This window comes from Talpa europaea, assembly GCF_964194135.1.
Source record: "Talpa europaea genome assembly, chromosome: 4".
NCBI lineage: Eukaryota > Metazoa > Chordata > Mammalia > Eulipotyphla > Talpidae > Talpa > Talpa europaea.
Window position 1 is genome coordinate 74,746,348 of NC_140070.1, and position 24,149 is coordinate 74,770,496.

Here is a 24,149-nt window from a genome sequence, read left to right on the forward strand (position 1 = left end):
ATGACTGCTTGAGAAATGCACTTGGCAAATCACAATATTCAGAAGACACTTTCTGTTGGCAAAACCCAAGATGCATTACTGTGAAACTGGGCGTTCTTTTAATATTAAAATAATAGATAAATAAATAAACAAACAAATAAATACATACATAAATATTCACTGAACAGGTGAACCTTTCTTTTCAGTAAATGAATCATTTCCAAGAGATCAAAATGGCTGAAGATAAGATCCAACATTACATTGAGGTGTTATTCATGAAGAAGCTATATTCTATACACATCTGTTGCCCCGGGACGAAATCGGTTGCTTATAATTCAACTCAAATCATCCCATACTTGAAATGATTTTAGGAAATTGGGTGTTAGGGAGACCAGCCAGCACCATTCAATTAAGTGGTCCTTGAACAGCAAAGTGCTTTCCTTTGAATGGGAGGAAAAAAAGAGTTTGATCACATTTAAGCTAATCTATCACTTATCATACCCAGTGGGTGAGATAGTTAATGACTTTATTGATTCCTTTTGATGCTTAGTTTTATATACAACATTTAGCCAATGTGAAACTGAACATGGGATTTGTTTTCTATTTGTTATTGATGCACTTAAATTTATCTTTATCCCAGTAGGCATTGATTGTAAAATGGAATTTCAAAAGGATTTTAGGCAGTATAATTTCCTTAAGCTGTATTTTAGTTTTCAGATATTTTTAATTTATAGTATTTTTTCATATGAATAACTATTTATAGAACCCCCTTTACTTTTACTAGGAAGAAAAACATTGAAACTTTGCCAACAATGGTGATCACAGAAGTCTCAGGAATAGCCTTTCCCTTGTTTCTCTTTTCCGTAATTTGCCTCTGTTCATTTATGTGAGTCACTGTATTATTCTTTGATTCTGACCTCTTTGAGGGTCATATGGGCGATTTATAAAAAACGATCTGACTTTACAAAAAGACAGAAAGAAATGAAAGTCTAATAGTCATGCATAAGCTGAAAATGTGGTGAAATAGCACCAAAGAGGTGAATATATTCATAGTTAAAAACAAGTGGCTATTCAAAAATTAAAAGAAAAAAGAATACCAGCATCAGATACAAGTCTGGAAATGGGGCAGGGTCTAAAACAGCATGTCAATACATCTCAGAAACATCTTTAAAGACTCCCTGAAGCAAAGAAAGTGAAGGAAAAGATAAACAGCTGGGATTACATCAAACAAAAAAAACTTCTCTACAGCAAAAGAGACAATAACCAAAACAAAGAGACACCCTACTGATTGGGAGAAAATATTTGCACTCCACACAACTGATGAGGGACTGATTTCAAAGAGCTACAAAGAGATCCCAGGACTCAACAAAAACAAAGCAAGCAGCCAAAAGATGGGCAGAAGAGCTCAAAAGACACTTCTCCAAAGAGGAAATACAAAGGCCAAAAGTATATGAAAAAATGTTCAATATCTCTTATAATCAGGGAATTGCAAATCAAAACCATAATTAGATACCACTGCACACCAGTGAGAAATGCATATATTAAAAAAAGAAACTGTAACAAATGCTGGTGAGGATGTGGAGAAAAAGGAACTGTCCTACACTGCTGGTAGGAATGCAAACTGGTCCATCCACTATGGAAAGCTGTGTGGAAGTTCTTCAAATTACTGAAAATGGAGGTAACATATAACCCAGCAATTCCAAAGGAATCTACCCAAAGGACACAAAAACATTCATTTGACAGGAAACGTGCACCCCTATGTTTATTGCAGCACTATTTACAATAGCGAAGATATGGAAACAACATAAATGCTCAAAAACAGATAACTAGATCAAGAAGTTGTGGTATATATACACAATGGAATACTATTCAGCAATCAAAAAAGATAAACCCATGCCATTTGGAGTAACATGGATGAAATCGGAGGGGATTATGCTTGGTGAAATATGTCAGAAGGAAAAAGAAAAATACTGATGGTTTCACTTGTGAGAGGAATATAGGGAAACCAAATAAGGGATCAGGGGAAAAAAGAGACAAAACTAGCAGGTAACCGTAAATCAGAGACATTCAGCAGGGGAGTGGGAGGGAGCGATTAAAACAGGGGTGGGAAGAGCACAGTAGATGATGGTGATGGTTCATGGGTGACTAGCTGATGAGAATTTTATGGGGACTACACCTGAGTTGAGAAAGAAAACTGTATAAAAATGAGCAATGGGGCCTCCCTGGTGGTACAGGGGTTGAGCACCACACTATGAAGCTGTCTGCAGCCTCTGCAGCATGAGTTTGATCCCTGGCCTGCCAGGGAGCTACCCACATGGTGCAGCAGACCTCTCCTGTCTGGCCTGCTGTTCCCCTCAGCAGTGTATTTCATTCTGCCTGTTCTGCTCCCCACTCTGTCTCAGGTGAATCCTCTCACCCTCCCGCATATCGGGCCTTGTACCCCAGTTCTTATATGCATAAATAAATAAATCTTTAAAAATTAACAATGATGTAATATATATATATATAGACACAAAATCAAAACTAAGCACATTGAAAACAGAAAACAAAAAAAAATAACATGTCATATGAGTAACAACTAAAATGACTTAGGTACTATATGAGAAATAAACAAAACTGGTTTGTAGTTGAGTTCAATTGTCCACTTTAGCTTATACTGCATGTGTGTATGTTCTATTTGTGAGAATGTACTCATATGTTTAATGGATATGTAAACTAAAGTGTTACTTATGTCTTGCACTGTCATAAGTAACCAATAACTAAGATGAGAATGTAAATGTTAACAGAAAAATCAGCTCTTAACACCAACACCCTTTTCTATGATGCATTAATTCTTAAATATATGAATATATTGTTTAATAAGAATGGTTGATTAGATCAGCTGGATACTATTGTTTTTATCAGTAGTTAAGATTCAGACAAGGATACTCCAAACTTTAGAGAGTGCTGGAAACAGAAAAATCAAAGATATGTTTAGATAATGGAGTGCTGGAATCTTAAAACTGGCTCCATAGCTTTAATTTTTCACATCTGTTCCCAGCTCTATACTGAATGTCCCCATTGTGGGAATAGTTGACACCATGTAAATCAGCTAACACTAGAAGTCAGAGCCTTCACTCCAGAGAACCAGTTGTTAACCATTTATCAGCACCCCATTGAATTAGAATAACTATATTTTATGCTTATTCCAGCTCTACACTTAAACTATTCAGTGAGAATCCAAATGAACTAGTTACAAATTTCCTCAGTTCTCCAAACTTGCAGTATTAAATAAGTTCAAAGTACATTTTATTACTTTATTGCAGCAAAGTTTCATGAGTTTTTTTTTTTTTTTGAGATTCTACTACCTTTCTTTCCTTTCATAGCATACAAGCTACACTTATTTTTTTAAGTTTCTTTTACTGGTTGTCCTAGAGTTTGCAATGTACATTTACAAATAATCCAAATCTATTTCAAATAACACTATACCTCATCATGGATTAGTATAAGTACATTGTAACATCAAAATACTCCAAGATTCCTCCTTTTGTTTCTTCTATCATTGCTTCTATCATTCTTCTATCATTCATTTAACTTATACATAAGCATATTACACACACACACACACACAAATACACACTTATACACACACTAGAGGTAGCTATATTCCAAGTAAGTTTTTCTAGAACCGAGGTATCAATTTGATGAGGCAAGTTACAAATGGACAGATAAGATATGATTTCTGCATCTTTCACTAAGTTGTCATTGTGGGTTTTTCTACATAGAAAGAATGGGAATGAAAAGATAACGATTGTTATTATATGATAATCTTGGGGCATTTCTTTTGGAAAATGTCAAAATCCAAAAACATTGCAGGAGACTTTGATCTTCTAACCAGGCATTTAAATCAGTGTTTAAATAAAGTCCCCATTATCTCTCAGAAGATACAGTCTCCATGCCTCACCTTGGACAGCGGAGACTAAGGCTACTAAAGGTTGTACAGCCGTCTCTGACCTCTGGAGAGGAGGTTTATTTTCTATTTAATGGAAGAATTTTTTTCCATGTCATGCAGCAAACAAAGGTCTATTTCCCAAATCTACAAATATACCCATATAAATCAAGAAATAACCCAGTCAAAAAATGGCAGCTGGGTTAAACAGATATTTCTCCAAAGAAGACATACAGATGGCAAACAAGCTCATTAAAAAAAAAATCACTTAATCATTAGGGAAAGGCAAATCAAATCACAATGAAATACCACCTCACATATCATATCATATCATATCATATCATATCATATCATATCATATCATATCATATCATATCATATCATATCTCACCATCTCCATATCATAAAGACCAGAAATATGTGTTGTCAGGTGTGGAGATAACAGAACTCTGGTAAATGACTGGTAGAAATATAGTTTAGTCTAGTCTGTGGAAAAACATGGAGGTTTCTCAAAATATTAAAAATGGACCTTCTACATTATCCAGAATTACCACTCCTATCCAAAGAATACAGTAACATTAATTTGAATGAATATAAGCACTCCAGTGCTCATTGTAGTACTATTTACTATAACCAAGTTATGAAAACAATTTAAGTGTCCAAAGAAGATGAGTGGATTAAGAGAATGTTATATATTGGTCATCCCCAATGGCACAGCGGTTGAGCGCTGGGCTGAGAAGCTGCCTGCAGCCTCTGTATTGCTGGTTCTATCACTGGCCGCCAGCGAGGGTCCCACATGTTGCGACAGACCTCTCCTGCTGTGCCCGCTGCTCCCCTCAGCAGGGTATTTCTTCGTCAGCCTGCCTGTTCTGTTCCCCGCTCTGGCTCTGGTGAATTCTCTCACCCTCCCGTGCTTCTGACTGTTCCTAGTGCTTGTATAAATAAATAAATCTTAAAAAGAAAAAAAAAAAGAAAGTGTTGTATATACATGCAATGTTATATAACTCTAGAGTTATATAAAAAAAAATGCATCCATTTTTTTTTTTTTTTTTGCCAGAGCATGTGTGGAACTGGAAGGGATTATGCTAAGTGAAATAAGTCTTCAGGAGAAAAACAAATACCACATATTTTAACTTACATGAAGAAATAAAATAGACAAAACCAAAATAAACATAATCTAGAAATATGACTTATAGTAGAGGCTGCCAGAGAGAGAGTAGAAGGGCGAAGAGCAAAGTGTGGAAGGTGCTGAATGGATTATGATGGAGGAATGGGGGGACCTTGGTAGTGGGTGTGGTATGATAACATATATCTGAAAAGATGTGATCCCACACCTTTACCTCATATAAGATGTTGTAAATCAGTGTTACTGCAATTAAAAAAAACTACCTCTAATTTCCCCAAAACACTGGAAAATATGGGAGGAAAAAATACGATTTAGAATATCTATTTGCTAATACAAGAAAAAGTATGCTTATCTGTAATGTGTGATGGTGTTTTATTCACTCATTCTTTCATTCATCATTCATTTATGTAATGAATATTTATTGGCCTATTTTAGAGAAAATTCTCAGAGTAAAATCACAATAAAGATAAGAAAACTTTTTTTTAACCTAATGAAGGTCAAATTGATTGCGAGATGGGTAGGGCAGAGGAATAGCAGATACAAAAACAAAAGAAAGAAATTGCAAAATAACTGTTTTGGGAACAAGATATTTAGACAATCACATAACATGGGGTATATTTGTTGGTCAGGAGGCAGGGAATAAAGGCTTTTCTGAGACAGTGATGTTTAAGCTGAGTTCTGAAGAATGTGAGGCAGCAATGTTTCAGCCCAAGACAGAGTCCTGAATGGGAAGTCTGATATTTTCATAGGTGCAAAACCCAAAAAAAGTAGCATATTTGAAAACTGACTAAGTTTCATGTATGGCAAGAGGAAGATGGTATACCTCTATGTGGACCTCTGCAAAGCTTAGATTGGCTTCCACATGCACTGGAGAACATTCTGTGGGGCACAATGAAATTTTTGTTTTTAAAATTCTAGATTCCCTGTCATATGGAAGGTTAATGCTTGTGCTTTGTGGTGGTGGGTGTTTGATAGTATTGATGGGTATTTTCTATCAATAACTCACCTCTTACATATTTAGATAGAAAGTAAAGTTCAGGAAAAATGATAATTGAGTACAAGATTTCCTCATAGAAGAACTACATACCATCAAGTAGTTATTGCTCAAGCATTTTTCCCTATCTTATTAGGAAGCAGATAGTTGATTCTCCATCTATAAAACTTTAACAATAGCAATAAGGATAGTATGTGCTAGAGGAGGTCAAACTCTTAATGTACTGAGTCCTTAAAAATTGGAATCAAAGGAGTCTTCAATGATTACTGAATAGAGAGTTTAATTTATCCAAGGACACATAGATCAATTGATCAAGTTTTGATTTCAATATCTGTTCTCTGAATCTAAAGCTAGCTTTCTTAGCCAAGAATATTATAGAAGATAGACTGCTGTGATATTTAATATACTGGTGTAAAGACTAACATAAAATGGGGACTCCCCGGTGATGCAGCGGTTGAGCGCTGGGTTGCGAACCTGCCTGCAGCCTCTGCAGCGCCGGTTCGATCCCCGGCTGCTCCCTGGCCACCGGAGGAGGGTCTCGCATGGCGCGCAGACCTCTCCTGCCGCCCGCTGCTCTCCTCAGCAGTGTACTTCGGTCCTTCTGCCTGCTCTGCTCCCCGCTCTGGCTCTGGTGAATTCTCTCACCCTCCCGCGCTTCTGACTGTACCCAGTGCTTGTATAAATAGATAAATAAATCTTAAAAAAAAAAAAAAACTAACAGAAAATGTTGAAGTGAAGGAAGAAGTTAGGGAATAGGTACAGGCAGTCAGTTAGAAACAGGGTGTCCCAAGCCCCTAAGTCACTTAGCAGCCTCATTGTGAAACACTCAGTTGGAACCAGGAGGGCACCCACCCCGCCGGCCTTTAAGCCCTAGGTCCATTTATGTGTCTGATTGGAGAACAATCCCCAATCAAGAAGGTGCCCACATCCCACCCCCTAACCAGTAAAGAGTGGCATGTTCAGAATGCCAAAACAACATAATGGTTTACCTATGGACCAATGTAAGTTTCAGGAATGTGGGCCACGTAATGTGGGCAAACTCAGTGGACTTTGGTAGCCTAAGAGACCCCTTGGGCCCAGACAATAAGCAGAAGAAACACTCAGTGTCACCGAATAGGCCAACCCCCACTCCTTGCTCACTATACCCATTTAAGCACCTGCTTCTCACCCCCTTCAGTGGTAACCCATTCAGGACCATGCTCCTCTCAGAGCACTTTCCTGTTCTTCTTCCTACCTATCAATAAAATATCTTGCTTTCCTGTATCTTTGGTCTCAACATGGAATTCTTTCCTTACAGAAGACGAGAACGGAGAAAGAGCCCACCTGGGGACCTCGGACTCTGGGCCTGCTTCAAAACCCTGATTCAAAAGGAATAACATTATGACAAATAAAATTCAGATCCTCCTCTAGAAATCTGTTTGCTTAACAGTAGTGTTTTATTTCTATAGATCTCTACATATTAATTTACTTGAATAAACATGTTAAAATAATACATTATGTGTAATTATTATAAATAAATATACATAAATATACTGAGCAATGTTTTAATGTACACATCATCATATATTGTCATTAAAATATTCAATATGGTAAGCATGGCAATTACTGTTTTGTTCATTTTACTTCTAAGGAGGAATCTCATTGAGCTGGATGATGTATGAAAGGATATAATCAAGTACCCGCTCTTCAGGGAGTTTGGAGGTAAACTCCTACTTTAAGTAGTACCCCCAAGTCATTCCTTATTTTACTCTCTACACAGCATTTCTAGCTGTCTGGAATTATCTTGTATTTAATGATTTATTTTTCTGTTTTCTCATTAAAATTTAAGGCCAATGAGGTGGGGGACTTTAGATCTTTTGTTTTCCTACCCCCTCAAACTTGCTGGATATATAGCCAGTTCAGAGGGAACATTTGTTGAATTAATATTGCTTTAAAACACGCAATCCTGTCCAAAGACGACAAAACTGCACTAGAATAAAAGTCTTTAGACTTTTTAATGTCTATTTCATCATACTGTCCCATCACCTCAGATCATGGTCATCTGAGATAATGTAAAGCCACCAATAAATGGAATGGTATTTTGCATTTCAAAAGCAGCTTCAAATGATACATTTTTATTTTAAACTGACCACAGTTACAGGCAATAAAAGTTTTTTTTTTTTCCCCCCTATGTTTCTCTGGGTTGCATTTCACATGAGGGATATGAGATCAGTCGACATAGTCACTTGAGACTGATCAAAGCAGGAAGTATTGCATAAAATAACTCACATTTAACCTTTGCAAATGAATAAGTAAAGCAAAATTCATGAATTCTTAAAATATTGTCCCTTGATGTAGATATCAGCCTCTTTCTGGTTTTAGCATTAATTCACATGGGCATCTTTTCCATAAGCAGTTTTATTTTTCCTAAGCAATTGGGATTGCCATTGAATTGTGTAGAATAAAAAGGCAAGTTAAAATAACATACTATTTATGAAGGCTGTAGATAGGCTGAATAATGTTTAGAAAATAAATTCCATTGTACTTTTTCAAATGTAAGCTTTAAAAATAAATTCTTTGATCATTTATATTAAGGCTGAAAGTTTTTTTTACCTATAACAATTTATATTTGCAATCCATTTATGTTCCACAAAAGTACATAAGTAGAATAAAATAGTAACCGCCTCCCATTTTTTATTTGTTCTCCATTATCTGTGGCTGAATTTTGTGACAGCTGCTCCAAAGGCAAGGATGGAAATAGACTTAAGTACAGCTCTGCTTGGGCATACACATGAGTGCCTCTCAAAGGACACATTGACTCCCATTGCCAATGCGCATGTGGGTCACAAACAAAGACAGGAGACAACTTCCACATCTCAGACAAGGATGGAAGCAGGTCCCTGTGCACAAAGCCCAAGGCAGATTTTAAAGGATCCATTGTTTTTTAACTTGCTGTATTGCTTGCTAAATCATATTTCTCCAAGAAAAGAAACATGACAACTTTAGTAAGGGGTGGGATAAGCACTGTGTAAAAAAAAGAAAAAAAAAAAAGACTCAGGTATTCAGGAGGTAAAATAATTATTCATGTATTGGATTGCAACTACTTTTTTTGAATTAAAACAAACACTAAGCCAATACAAAAACACTAAAAGTTAAAGTACATTACCCAGAAAAACTTTTGCCTATGATGATTATTTTAGGATTCTGAGCCTAAAAAATAAAATTTCTTAGTTAATCATATATTTTCTTCTCTTATGACAAGATTATTCCTATCTGGAACTGACATCTTGTCTTTCCCAGTTATACCAGAGCTAGGGAGGTCAATCACTCTTCTCTGCTACAGCTAAGGGTGTGCAAGGAGCTGTGTTCAGCATCTCCAGGCATTATAGCATTTACTCTACGATAAGTCTACAAGAAAGATCCAGATGTTACACTCGTTTTATGAGTGAAGAAACAGAACTCTCTTGAGATTAAGAAAACTAACTTCATTGCACAGTTAGAAAGTGGCAGAATCAGAACTTGGGATGAAACCAAATTGCCTTATGAAGTTGACTTGGAGTCAGGTCTTCATCATTTCCAAACTTGCATCCAACTTTTTTTTTTAACCACAATCTTTCATTCACCCTGTTTCTAGATTTAGCAACACACCTAATAATTCACTTCCCAATTTGCAATCCTGATGTCTCCAAAATTAGTTTTCAATTTCTCAGCCAAGAATGAAAGGTTCTTTATCATCTGACTACAGCAGCCTTTCTGGACAGTCACTGATATAGCACTTGCTGTAACTATTCACTGTTTTTCAGAGAACCTCAGACAACTTTGTTCCTTTGCCCATGTCATTCAAACTCCGCTTAACAAGTCTTTCAACTCATTCTGACAGAACTTTGCTCATCCTGCCTAGCTCTGCTCTACCAGTTCTTTTTCTAATTCCCACATGGAATTGATTGTATTCTTCATAGCCAATCTTAAGCTGGCACTACCCCAGCTATTGTAAAAATAATGCATTGGAGTATAAGCTTTAGGTCATGTAAGTGTCCACTGACAATAAAGTAAACTCTTCCAGTACAAAAGTATCTAGTCCTCCTTTAATTTTTCACATTGTTACTACCAATGGGCAAATAAATGTTTATTGATTATATGTAATAAATAGCATTCTATCTAAATATACAATTACATACAATTATTTCAGTTAGTTTAGTTTAACATTCCATATATTAATATCTGGAAGAGTTAAGTTTGGTTATTCAGTAGGCAGTTCAATCAGAAAATATTTTCTAATTGACTTTTGAGCAATATTTTAAGTGGAGATGGTTTGGACAAAAGATAAAATGATTGAAAGACATAGGGAGAACATATGAAGTGAGAAGATAGAATATTAAAAATAGGTTAAAGGTTTATAATTTATTTCCATATTTAAGTAGTAAAATATAATCAAGTTCACAGTTGCATGTGATTTTTAAAATTAAACAGGGAAGCTAAACGATTGTGGGTATTGAAGAATGTCGACTACGTCACCTGTAGATTCCTTGACTTTCTAAGCTTCTTAGAATTATAAAGTTTCTAATAGTAACACAATCATCTATTTAGAGACAAAAAGCATTATGTGATTATGTATTCATTGAAAGAGCATGTTTTAGACTTCAGTTTATGCTGGTCACTCTCACAGGATAGTGTAGCAAACTGCAAGCTAAACTCAAAACATTCATTTTCAGTGTTGCCTTTTAAAAATGTGTGTATATTTTATGTTCACATGTGGGCCTATTTCCCCCTCTTTCTTTGTTTATTTTTGTTGCTGCTTTTAAGTTAGGAAAAATTCTCTGGGGATATTTTTCTTTTTTAGCTTGTCCCTGGATTTTCTCTGCAATGATTGGTGAACACATAATTTTTTATGGTCCAGCATCATTGACAGGCCGGCCCCAAGGCACAGGGTTCTGTGTAGCACATCATGGTTTATTGATGAGCAGTGGGAACTAAAGCAGAGTGGTGGAAGCTGGCACACCATTTACAGATCCTTGTTTAGAAACCAACTGGGCATTCAGTAATGAGACCATGTGGTCTTGTTTGCAGGACTCAAGTCAGGCCAGAGTTCTGTCTACAACGAGTTGGAAGGGAAAAATCAAACAACCATATAGTTCAAGTAGTTTGGGCTGTCAACAATTTAAACTTAGCCTTATTTTTTTTAATCACACTTTTAAAATTATTTAAAAAGATGTTTAGAATGGCCAAGAAATATATGCTTATAAATAAAAGAAATATAAGTTAATGTTTTTGCCATAATATTTTGTTTTAAAATGTAGTTCAAATTATCTTTTAAATATATGTGTATGGCAAAATTAAAAAAATGTAAATTGATAATCTGGGTAAATAAGATATAATAACTACTACTTGCATCTTCTTTCAGAAATAATACATACACATTTACTTTTTAAAGCCAAAAAGTACATTAAGCATATTTTCTAAAGTTTATTTGTTTTCCCCCCTAACAATTATGGGTACTGCTCCTCATGAGTTCACATATATTCTCACAGTGGTATACTATATGGATATACCACAACTTATGTAACACATTCTTTTCTCTAGGAAGTAGACAATGCTTGAACGAACATATTTGTACACAGGTTATTTTGAAAATATGTGAGTATATTTGTAGTTAAATTCCAAAAACATATGTCTTTTTACTAAGAATTTATGAGTACTATCCCCACAATGTTGACAGATACCACTAAAATTTTAGTCACAGTATAGTTGAAAAATGGAATCTCACTGATACAAATTTGTTAGTTCAGAATAAAATTGAGCACATTCTCATGGTTTTTTTTGCTATCTGCCTATTCATATGGTTTGCAAAAAATGGTTCGTTGAATTTTTTACTTTCTTAAGTTATGCTTTTATATAGTAATGACACGATACATCCTATAATGCTACAATATTTATACATAATATATATCTAACATGTATACCCTTTTCTATATACTGGTCATATTACCATTTTCTGTAATGTATGCTACATATATATTTCTTTTTTTAAAGATTTATTTATTTATTTATTTATACATACAAGCACTGGGTATAGTCAGAAGTGCGGGAGGATGAGAGAATTCACCAGAGCCAGAGGGGGGAGCAGAACAGGCAGAAGGACCGAAGTACACTGCTGAGGGGAGCAGCGGGCGGCAGGAGAGGTCTGCACGCCATGCGGGACCCTCCTCCGGTGGCTGGGGAGCAGCTGGGGATTGAACCAGTGCTGCGGGCAGCTTCCCAACCCAGCGCTCAATCGCTGCGCCACCGGGGAGGCCCTTGAACGTATTTCTTAATGCTATTTTATGTACATAGTTTTATTTCTTATATTGTAAGACATCTTTGCAAATTGTTTTAACACTGCCAGGTTGCTTGGGCTGCCAGAAATACAATCCTTATTCCATGTTATTAATCATTCTAGATGTTTTATTGTTTTCACTTCTATATTTCAAGTTTTTTAAATCAAATTTTATTAATTTGTCAGTCATTTTCATAACTTTAACTTGGGGAATACATTTCAACATCTCTGTTTAATTTCTATTCCACTTGAAATGTGTAGTAAGGAGGAATGTATTGGCAACTTCATTTTCTTCAAGATACTAAACACCTCGTCAAAATATGATTTGATATGTAATCTATCTTTTCCCAATATACTAAGTGCCATCTATTTATTTAATTGCATTATTCTGTTTATTCATGAACCAAGTCTGCACTTATACTGTGTTTAATGTATTGTTTTGCTGTCAAAATTTATTTATAAATACAAATTTCTTCTGGTATTCTACCATGTGAGACTGCTTAATTCTTGCTTGTTAAGATTCTAAAGTAAGTATCCTCCACATTTTAATGCATTTTATCCTTCCTTCTATTCTGACGTATTTATTAAATATAGATTTGTGCCATTCACTTCTTTGGAATAAAGACATTAATGCAAGTCTATATTGGAACTGAAAATAAAAATAATTTTTTTGAAAAATATTATCTCCCTCCTTATTTCTAAAATTGCTATTATTATGAAAGACAATGTACATTATTGACATACTTGATTTATTGCCATAGGTGTAGTTACTTGTGCAAAATCTAATACATCATAGCTATCTATACAACCTAAGTATCCTTTGTCCTCTCTGAACTCTAGGTTATTGTTGAATTGAAAATAAGTTCTCAGTTCACCATATGGGATTGTAGTTAGAACTAGATGTAATGATATAAATCAATTTTTAAAGAGTAAATTACCACTATAATAATTTCAGTTGTTCTTAGAATCTTTCTAATTTGTGTTATCTGTTCCATGGAGTTTGCAGAATCAATGGAGATCTTACATGAGAATTTCCATTTAACCACTACTAAGTTCAATTGTGCTCCTGAGGAATTTAGACATAAAAAGTCCTGTTAACTTTTGCCAGTTATCTAAATATTAATAGTGTATGTGTCCATTAGATTCATTCTTATTTTTACAATGATTAAATTCAGCTACACCATTTGATGGGAGCTTCTGTTTAGCAACTGGAACTGAAAGGGCACAGTGGTCTAAGTGTACTCTAAGTCTATTAACTCTAAGATTTACTAGCATACTGTCCAATTGCAAATCAATATCTCTTAGGTTCAATCCATGAGGAGCCCTTCAATCAATTTGAGAAAATTCCTCCTAATTTGATAGCTTGTACTTTCCATGCCTCCTATTTACTATTATTATTGGCATGTTCCTGCATCCGGGGTGGGCACCTGATTCGGGTTTCATTATAAGGTCTGTATTTCCTGACCACAGAGAGAGATTCACTGATGATTATGTCACCAATGGAACATGATGAAGTTTCTACTGACTTTTCTGGAGCAAAAACTATTTCTTGTACTAGAATCTGAGTGGATGTTAGTGGCAGATTTTTTCTTGTAACTAGCATTTGAGAAAAAAAGGCTGCACACAGAAATATATCAAGAAATAAGGACCGACCTATTTCTGAAGACAATTTTTTTTTTTAGTTCAGAATCTAACTATACATGATGTAAAATAATCTCCTCTTAGCGATACCAGTTTAAGTCTATTTTTATTTATAGGACTCTATGAAGGAATTAAGGCTACCTAACAGTATTGCACATTATACCATGATAATTGAGTACTTAAATATCTGCCTTTACAATATTAGATGGTGTGATTTTCTTTTGCAAATTAAAGCAAAATGTATAAGTAGGTTGCAGCATGAATGCCAAACAGACATTAAGCTTTTATTTCCAGCAAGTTTTCTGAACTCTGATACATATTTATCGATACCAATTTTAGATATTATGTGAGTTTTTTAAGACCCTCTTTAAATAAAGGTTTCCCAATTTTTAAAGATTTTCATTGTAGGTCGATAATTTTATATGCCAGTATCTTCACATAAAACAGTTCAGAATCTCAGCATTAACTAAGGGGATATTGTAGACTCTGTGACCATTTCAGAAACATTGTCAGAAATAGCTTTTAAGGCGAACTACTGACTGACTCAAACTGTCATTGTAGTGAGACATAGACTTGTAAAATTTAAAGTTAAAATCATAGTATTTTGCAAATTTTTATGTTATTGACTAGACAATTGTGTCTTGCAGCTTGTTATTCAGATAAACTACGGTTATTTTCTAGAAACTTGAAATGTGGCCACACTATGATCATGGTGAATCAGCAGCAGGCCAGATAGCAATATTGACAGAAAAGTCACATGATACATACTTTAGACAAAAGGACAATTAAGCACATATGAAATATCAAAATTTCTAAGCAATTTCATACTTTTAATTACAAGCTCTTAGGTGAGTATAACACACACACACAGACACACACACACACACTCTCTAGTAGGCAACTCTAAATTCCTCTAAGTCATTTTGACTGACCACATCAAAGGAATGAAATGAAAATACTCATTTAAATGTATTTGCTCCTGAGATCATTCTTTAAATTCAAAAATTACATATCCTTCTGATAAATATGCTTCCTTTTAATCTCCTCATTAGAATGACAAAAAGTCAAAGCAATTTTTGGTAATCAAAATAGGAGAGTGGCATGAAACTATAATAAGGGAAAACCAGCTGAGGAGCCTGCTACAAAACAATACCATGTATAATTGGTCCTTAATTATGTAAATTTAACAAATGGCAGAAGGATGGTTGTATTTCTTGGCCAAGGCTGCCTGCCAAGCCAATAAACTGGCATAAAAGTAAGAAGAAGCCCATTCTGTGATCCTGACTGCCGCATCTCCTTCCACACTGCCAAAATATTTTTGTGGAAGAAAGAAATCTGTTGATTTGCTAGAATAAGTTAAATTTATGTTTCTGGCATGGTGAATATCCCAATAGCATCATTAACAAAGTTTTCCTAAACACATCATTATATTTTTTTAAATCAAAGGTTTAAAGAGGTCTCCCAAATAATAATTAGCGTACAGGCTTCTGTGCAGGGTGAATTTGCTGCATTGTTCTGTGAAAATAATCCTGAGTCACAGTCAAAGGTTTTGACAAGAAAAAGAAAAATCATTGGAAAAGTAAACCCAAGATGTCTTTTAACATGCCAGTTAAAGGAATAAGCTACAAAGGAAATTAATTGCTGCTGTGTTTTATTTTTATACCATGATTTTGCATACATTAAAAATATCTTAAAATACTAATTGTAAACAATAATTTCTTTAAAATTCAGGTAAGCCAGAGTTAGACTCTGGGTAACATTGCTCTCTTTGTGACTTTTGAGAACAATGACCTTCACTCCCCATGGCTACCACATCTTATATTCCTCAATTAGCGCCAATAGGCACCTGCTGCTCTCCAGCAATAATGGGAAATACCTGTGCAGAATCAAAGACCCACAACTTCAGAATGGTATCTTTGGCCTCTGGTAAAGCATGTCAATAGTGGAGATGACTTTAAGGGAGAAAAAATAAATTAATTTGTATAATTTCTTTCTTTTCTTCTTTCAAAATTATTTACTTTACCACTGCTTTGAGTAAGGAAGAGAAATAGCGTGCCCTATAGCCCTCTGCCAGTGAAATTTACCTCTCAACCTAATCTACTTTTTATGGGCACTAGAGTCATAGTCAACTTCTTACACAGAAAAAAATGAAAGGAGTTCCAAGATAATTTGTCAGAGCTTTGGACTCCACACAGTGTCCTGGTTAAAATGTATTTCAATAGCTTGGGGAAAATCCCTGAACAGCTTGGAAGAAAGAGGATACAAAATATTGCCAAAAGTTGAAGAACTGGAGAAAGGAAGAATAAGAAACAGGAGTAAGTGGCAACAATGATTTAAAATTAGACTAAAAGTTAAATGAAGGTTAAACCTTTAGTAGCAAACATGCTTGAAGGCTCTTCTTCACTGATATTTTTGCCTTAATCTTTGTATGTTCCTAAAACCTCTACATAAAATATCATCAGAGATGAAATGGCAGAAAAATAAGCTTGTTATTATTTTTTTGTTGGGTGCTAATATATGCCAACCGGTGATCAATTATTATTTTATATATCAGTTCTAAATCCGGGGCTCACACAATAGCATGTTAGAGTTTTATAAACTTCTCTAACAAAATGTTCATAATGGAATTAACTATGAATCATTTCAGTGACATTGAAAAAATTGTCTTACTGAAAAACTCACTCAAATTTTGCTCATTTTATTGTGATCAGACATATATTCTTAGTGGCAACATGGGATTCTGAAAAATAAATAAAGATAAAATTGGGTACTGAATGTTGTGCATGTCATGAATTACTGGTAAAATTCAGCATGGCTCCAATTTTTGGAAAAAAATACATAAACGATATGTTTAAATAGATGATTCCAAGTTATCTTACTGCATGGGACTCACTGAAAGAGTTTCACTCAGTCTTGAAACTAAGAAAATAATTTTATGTAGAAAAGTAAAGCGTCACTTATTTGTGTAGTTCAGAGACATGAACAAATGTAACTAAAAGCCTTATTTCCTCTGCATACCCTTCCTAAGTCATTAAGGAATATTGAAAGCAGAGCTTCACATTTCACAAATGGCGTTAGCCTGGTAAAGACATTGTGGATTTTACTTTAGGAGTATACCAGTAAGATCCGACACTGCAATTAAAAAATTCTTAGAAGATACTGTAAGAGGAGAGCTTAGTGAAATTCTTCAGTTTACCACTTTTGATATTTAAAATAGTATAAGGCTGGATAAAATAAAGAACAAATGAGTCTTCATAGATTACTAAAAAAACAACCATCAGTATCGACATGGTACAAATCCTTTAATATATTCAACAAGAGTCTCTGCATGGTGTATATATCTGCAAACAACATCAAGAAGCAAAAATTTATAGTTTTAATTTGAAATTTTGAAAGTACACAACAGAGATTCATTAGAAAATAATCAGGAAAATTCAGAGGTTCATGTCACCTCATATCAGTGATCAATCTCATGATCATGTGATGACAATAAAAATCAAATTTCACCATTTCCATAAAGCAACCAGTATATATGTGCTTTTCCACCCCATCCCATTAAATTCCTAGATCATCCGCCATTATCATTTGCCTGCATGATTGCAATAATTCCAACTGTTTTTTCCTATTACACTCTTGCTTCCTTATAGTTCTCTTTCAAACCAACATTCTAAATGATTCCTTTAAATAAAAGACAAACCATGTTTCTGTTCTGCTCAGAACTTTCCAATGACTTGCCTATTCTTTCAGAATTAATGACATGGGTTTTCAATGATCTACTAGGATATTCACAATATCTGGCCTGCTTTTCTGATCTCATATTCTCCTCCCTCTTGCTCTTTCTGCAAACACTGTCTTCTTACTGCTTCTTTCTTTTTGTCTTGTTTTTAATGAATAATAACTTTGCATTATAATACTATTTACACATCAGGTGTGCATCATTATAAATCAAGAACTATATACACTACATTAAAGTCACCACTGAATGTCCAATTCTTTTCTTCCCCATACAAATTTCAAGCCCATTGGAAGTTCCCTCTGCTAGAGCACATTTTTCTCAGAGAGTTAAGTAGCTTACTTTCTTGAATCCTTCAAATTTTTGCACAATTTTTATCTTCAAAAATCTTGACACCTCATTTAACATTGCAACATACCTTGCTAAACCCCATCTCTCTCACCCTCATCAAATTTTATTTCCATGACACATCACATTCTAAGTTGCTTTAGAAGTATATATTTATTTTCTATCACTCAATTTCTATATTACTAGAATATAAACTTCATAAAGATGGATATTCTTTCCATGGAATGCTTTCCCAGAGCCTAGAATAATGCCTGACTCATAAGAAGATCCTCAATCAGAATTTGTCACTGATCTAGCATCATGATTCACATAGCATGAAGCTCAAGTATGAAGTTAGCATATTTTACCAGAAGAGCTTACCCTGCTGTGGTGTCTGCTATAATCATGTTTTCCATACATGTAGTTATTAGGTGGTGCTATGCCATTATCAAGAATTAGTTGAGTAACCTCAAAACTATTTTCATATGAGACACTTTATAGCTCTCAGTTTGAATGATTCATCCATTTGAGGTTGTTGTAAATGTTGAGTGACCTCTGAATACTTTCTCAAAGAATTATCCATGTCTCATCAATGGGAGATATTGGAAAACAGTTGATGACTAGGAGTCAGTGACAAAATATCCTTACTACTTTCAAATAGTAGGAAGTTATAGATTACTAAGGATTTCCCCATGTTCCAGTGACCAAAAGAGTATCATTCCCTCCAGGTCTATTAATTACAAAAAATAAAGTATTTTGTTAAGGAAGTTGTCACACATTTGGATATTTACTATTAAACAATGTGCATCAAACTAGTTACATATATAATAAATTCCACGGTGATAGTCCTCTTAATGTGCCAGATTTACTAGACTATAGACCCATTATTTAGCCAACCACAAATATAGGAGTTATTGTGAAGGTACTATGCAAATGCTATTAAAGTCCATAAATCAGTTTACTTTAATTAAAATTATTATCCTAGATTAGCTGAATAAGTCTGATTTTACCAGATGAAAGTTATTAAAAATAGGACTGTGATTTCTCTGGGTGAAGAAGGTATTCCACCTGTGGAAAGTAACTTTAGCCAAGGCAGATGAGTTCCAGTCTGCTCTTGTGATGACCTGTACTACGGATTGCAGACTTGCGTGGCCTGAACCCACAATCATACAAACATATTCCTTACAATCAGTCCCTTAATGTATATCTTCTCCTGGTTCTGATTGTTTGAACCCTGACTGATACAACTGTGAACACTTCAAAAAAAAAAGTTATAAGACTTGGTGAAGATGTTAAAGGCACAGTTGATTGCACACTTTATCTTGTGCCTGCAGTCAATCCATTTCTGTTAGAAATAAGTAGAAACTGGAGCCCGTGAGCAAATTCGGAATTTTGATTGTTTATGATGGCATTGCAGAGGCTAACTGTTCATCAAGAGCCTTCATTTAGAGTGTTTATTCCCTTTAGAATTATCTCCTGCATCTAAGAAACCATCAATTAAAAGTGGTTTTCAGCCCTGTAAATGATATATATTATATCTCAATCACGGTATAAAACATTTCATGAAATTTAACTTTTCCTAGTTTGCTCACTAAAGTATATTTAGTGCCCCAAAGTCAATAATCACTATTTGTTGTTTAAATATTTATGAAAACAGGGAATCTTTCTGGAGAATCTTGGATTCTAAATTAATGGCATTCATTTTGCCTGAAATGATATGAATATATCCATGAGTCTCCAATGTTAACAACAAAGATTACCAAAATTCTGGCTACACAGTTTCTAATTTTTTTTATTCATGTTTTCTAACAGAGACAATTAATGTCAAACCATGTTAATTTCTGCTGGTCAAGGTTACCAACTTATTATCACATACAATGAAGGAGTTTTAAAGGTACTAAAATCAATAGCACAAAGGTATTTCCACATGTACCCACATTTAAGCTTATGTTATAATTTTTTGGTGTTAAAATTTTCAGTTATTTATTCTTTTCCACTTCTAGATGCTTGTTCCCATGCAATTCTAGAAAGTGCAAAGCAACAATTTAATGTTTAGAAAGTGCAACATGCAGAATTTTGCCTACTATAAATAAAATAAAATGCTTTGTATGCACCCATGCACTATATATTTTTCATGAAATCAATAGCACTGCTCTATTTTTTTAAATTTCTATGATTTACATCTTTATAACATCTTTCATTACTTATTATCATTTTGGGAAAACCTTCACATCAATGATGAAACTATACAGTAGTCTTCTAATATTATAGAATAATTTGTCTTTCATCCGTCTTAACTAGTAACTTCCTATCACATTATAGCTTTATCAATTTATTTAAATAAAGAGAGAAGCCATTTGCACAGTTGTAAACTTAGAAAAATTGAACTCTAGCATTTCTATTTATCTTTGGTGGCACAAACACACTAATCTATGTGTGACTGGGTTAACGGAGCATCCAGAGAAAAGCCAACAAAGGCAGCTGACCTCATCAGAGGAAACATTTATTTTTAACCCATAAGCTACTAAAAGAAATACATTGAGGGCCTCCCCCGTGGCGCAGTGGTTGAGCGCTGGGTTGCGAAACTGCGCGCGGCCTCTGCGGCGCCGGTTCAATCCCCGGCTGCTCCCCGGCCACGGAAGGAGGGTCCCACATGGCGCGCAGACCTCTCCTGCCGCCCGCTGCTCCCCTCAGCAGTGTACTTCGGTCCTTCTGCCTGCTCTGCTCCCCGCTCTGGCTCTGGTGAATTCTCTCACCCTCCCTCCCGCGCTTCTGACTGTACCCAGTGCATGTATAAACAAAAAACAAAACCGGCAAACAAATAAAAAATAAAGCATGCCTCTATTAAAAAAAAAAAAAAAGTTAAAAAAAAAAATACATTGATGCTGAGTCATGAGCTTTTATATAATATTACTTCTCATGAGAATTTTTTCTAGATAGGTTTTTTTAAGATTAATTTTATTTATTAATGCATACAAGAACTAGTGTATAGGCCCAGAGCTATAGGAGGTAAGAGGATTCACCAGAGACAGAGAGGGGAGCAGAACCAGCAGATCTACTGAAATACACTGGTGAGGGGAGCAGCAGGGTAGACGAGAGGTTTGCTATGCTATGTGGGTTAGCTCCCTGGCTGGCAATTGAACTCATGCTGTAGTGGCTGGTGATAGCTTGATAGCACTGAGACTTTAACCCCTGCACCACCAGGTGGGTCCCACAAGATTTTTTTTCTTCTTTTTTTTTTTTTTATAGAGGCATGTTTTTATTTATTTATTTATTTATTTATTTGTTTGTTTATACATGCACTGGGTACAGTCAGAAGCGTGGAAGGGTGAGAGAATTCACCAGAACCAGAGCGGGGAGCAGAGCAGGCAGAAGGACCGAAGTACACTGCTGCGGGGAGCAGCGGGCGGCAGGAGAGGTCTGCGTGCCATTGTGGGACCCTCCTCTGGTGGCCGGGGAACAGCCAGGGATCGAACCAGCGCTGCAGAGGCTGCTGGCAGCTTCGCAACCTAGCGCTCAACTGCTGCGCCACCGGGGAGGCCCAAGATTTTTTTTTTTTTTTCTATCCCCAGAAGTCCTAAGTGCTGTTAAAAGAAAAATGAAAAAAGAAAAAAAAAAGAAAAAAAAAAAGAGAGAGAGATGGGGGGGGTATGAATGTAAAACTAAATTTGACAGGAATTCTTTTGTTTGCTGAAAATGGCCTTTACCTCAACATAGTAAAGTACATATTCATCTTATCTATCTTCCATTACTACTCAATATGACTTCTCTGTTTAGTTCATTTTAATTTCTCCAAAATTCATAGGTTAATTTCTGCCATGCTATTTTGTTCCTGTTATTCTTCCTTTCTAAAAAGATTTTTCTAATATTTGAGGTCAAGTTCAACTCTGTGTGTCCAAAATGCTTCGATATCTCTAGCTACTGTCAAACTCTCCATTCATCTATTCATTCATTCATTTATTTAGCCAGTAGTAGCGCATTGCCCTCTGTTTCAGGCACCATGCTAGTAACTTAGGATACAGAATGGATAGGATAACAAATAATTCAATGTAGGTGTTAATGAAAGTATGTAGTAGAGCATTTGAGAAGTGCATTGCTGGGAAATAGCAATTACTGCTGAGATTTGAAGATTAGAGATGAGTCATATAAACAAAGCTCTAAGTATAAAGGGAAAAGAGGATATTGGTAACACTGAAAAGAATGATTTAGATTGAGGCAATATGTGTTGAAGATTGCAAAATTAGATTTTTAGGAATTTGAAGATCTCTGTAGCTGGTAGCAGCCTAGATAACCAGTGAAACAACCATTTTATGGATATTGGACTATAAATGATTTGGATCATGTAAAGTATTTGGATTCAAGACTCTGCTGTATATATTAGTGACATTTATTTTTATTATTTTATAATGATACATTTGTTCTACATTTTATTTATTTATTTATTTATTTATTTTTTTCTACATTTTTTTTAAAGATTTATTCATTTATTTAAACAAGAATGCGGGTATAGTCCAGATGCACGGAAGGGTGAGAGAATTCACCAGAGACAGAGTGGGGAACAAAACAGGAAGACTAACGAAATACACTGCTGAGGGGAGCAGTGGGCGTGACAGGAGAGGTCTGTCAAGCCATGTGGGACCCTCGTCGGCCGGCCAGGATTGAACCAGTGCTGTGGAGGAGGCTAAGGACAGCTTCACAGCACGGTGCTCAATCGCCTGTGCCACCAGGGGAGGACCTGTTCTATAGTTCTTAATATGCTTCACACAAAGATTTCATATAGGACTCTAAGGAAGAAGTATAGACATACCATAAGTATTTGTTGAGATAACACTAGAGACTTCCATTTTAAACCTATTCAGTCTTTCTTTTTGTTTATAGACATGTACACACACAGAGGAGTTTTTGTTATCACATGAATAGAAACGTTTCCAAATGAGTCCAAATGCCAGAACAATGATTTTGAATACTTGACTTTAATCAAGTAAAATATAACATTCGTTCATGATTAAAGATTCTAAGTGACTGGGATCTGAAACAAATAATCTGATGTAAGTGTCATAGTCAGATCTCCTTATTCTGTATCTTTTGTGACCCTTAAGTGTGCAATAAAAACATAAAAACGATACAGCTCTGGCAATACCATCTTTGGGTCAGAGTGAATGTTAAGAATGAGTGGTGAAAATTAATCTAAATACATTTTGTTACTTCAATTCAGACTTCACAAGTTTTAGATGTTTTAATGTGAAAAGCATAGAAAGCGAAGATACTCACAGATTTATTGAGTATACAAAAATAAGGATAGGGCCGCCAACGTTCTGAACTTGAGGTTTAGGGGGAAATTCTATAAAAAAAGTGAATACTGATACTCTATAGTTTTAACTTATAAAAGCATAAATCAAAAATAAAAAATTCTAAAATGTCAATGTTCAATCATAGAGAGGAAGAGGATGTGTGATCATTTATAATAAAGGAAGCAGTACTTTCCAGGCCTGAGTCAGCTATTTGCATTTCTCAGTGTCCAGTTACTTCACACAATATTCTCACTGGATTAGAGTTAAGGGACTTCATGCCAATCCAGAGTAAGGTGGCAAATAGAACCTTCAAGCTTTCATCTCAGGGTCTCATTTACCTACTAATTACTGGTAAAATCATTATAGGTCCCTATCGGTTAACACACTACTCATTTCTGTTAACACATGAGAGCTGTCAGAGGTCATGGGGTGCTATTTAAGTTGCTATTTATCAGAAAATTTAAATGTGTTTCCAGTTCAGTTAATAATCAAAGGTCACTTGTCTTAAAATAATCCAAGTAAATTAAGCACATCAGCATCAATTCCTATAATTGAACAATTTGGCTCATTATCTAGTTATCTAAGAATTACATTTCACTAAGATGAAATGTTCAGATAACTTAGCCCCTACACTGAAATTTGTATCTTCTTTATACAGCAACTTAAATTCAATTTCCTTTCTAAGTATACATATACTTAGAGCAATGCAGTTTTGTTGATTTGCTGCAAATCTACTTCAGAGGGGAAAAAAAAATGTTTCCTCACATGTACTTTTGGACACAGTCATTATTACCAGTGAATTTAACACGTTATCTTTCTCTCTCGGGAATTTAAAAAC

At 35.1% G+C, this 24,149-nt stretch overlaps 1 protein-coding gene across 1 annotated transcript in view; it reads right to left on the reverse strand.

The window, feature by feature from the left end:
• ROBO1 (roundabout guidance receptor 1) overlaps positions 1 to 24,149 on the reverse strand; it is a gene marked incomplete at both ends in the record, with an annotated part of 751,012 nt that overhangs the window by 501,466 nt on the left and 225,397 nt on the right. The window lies entirely within an intron of this gene.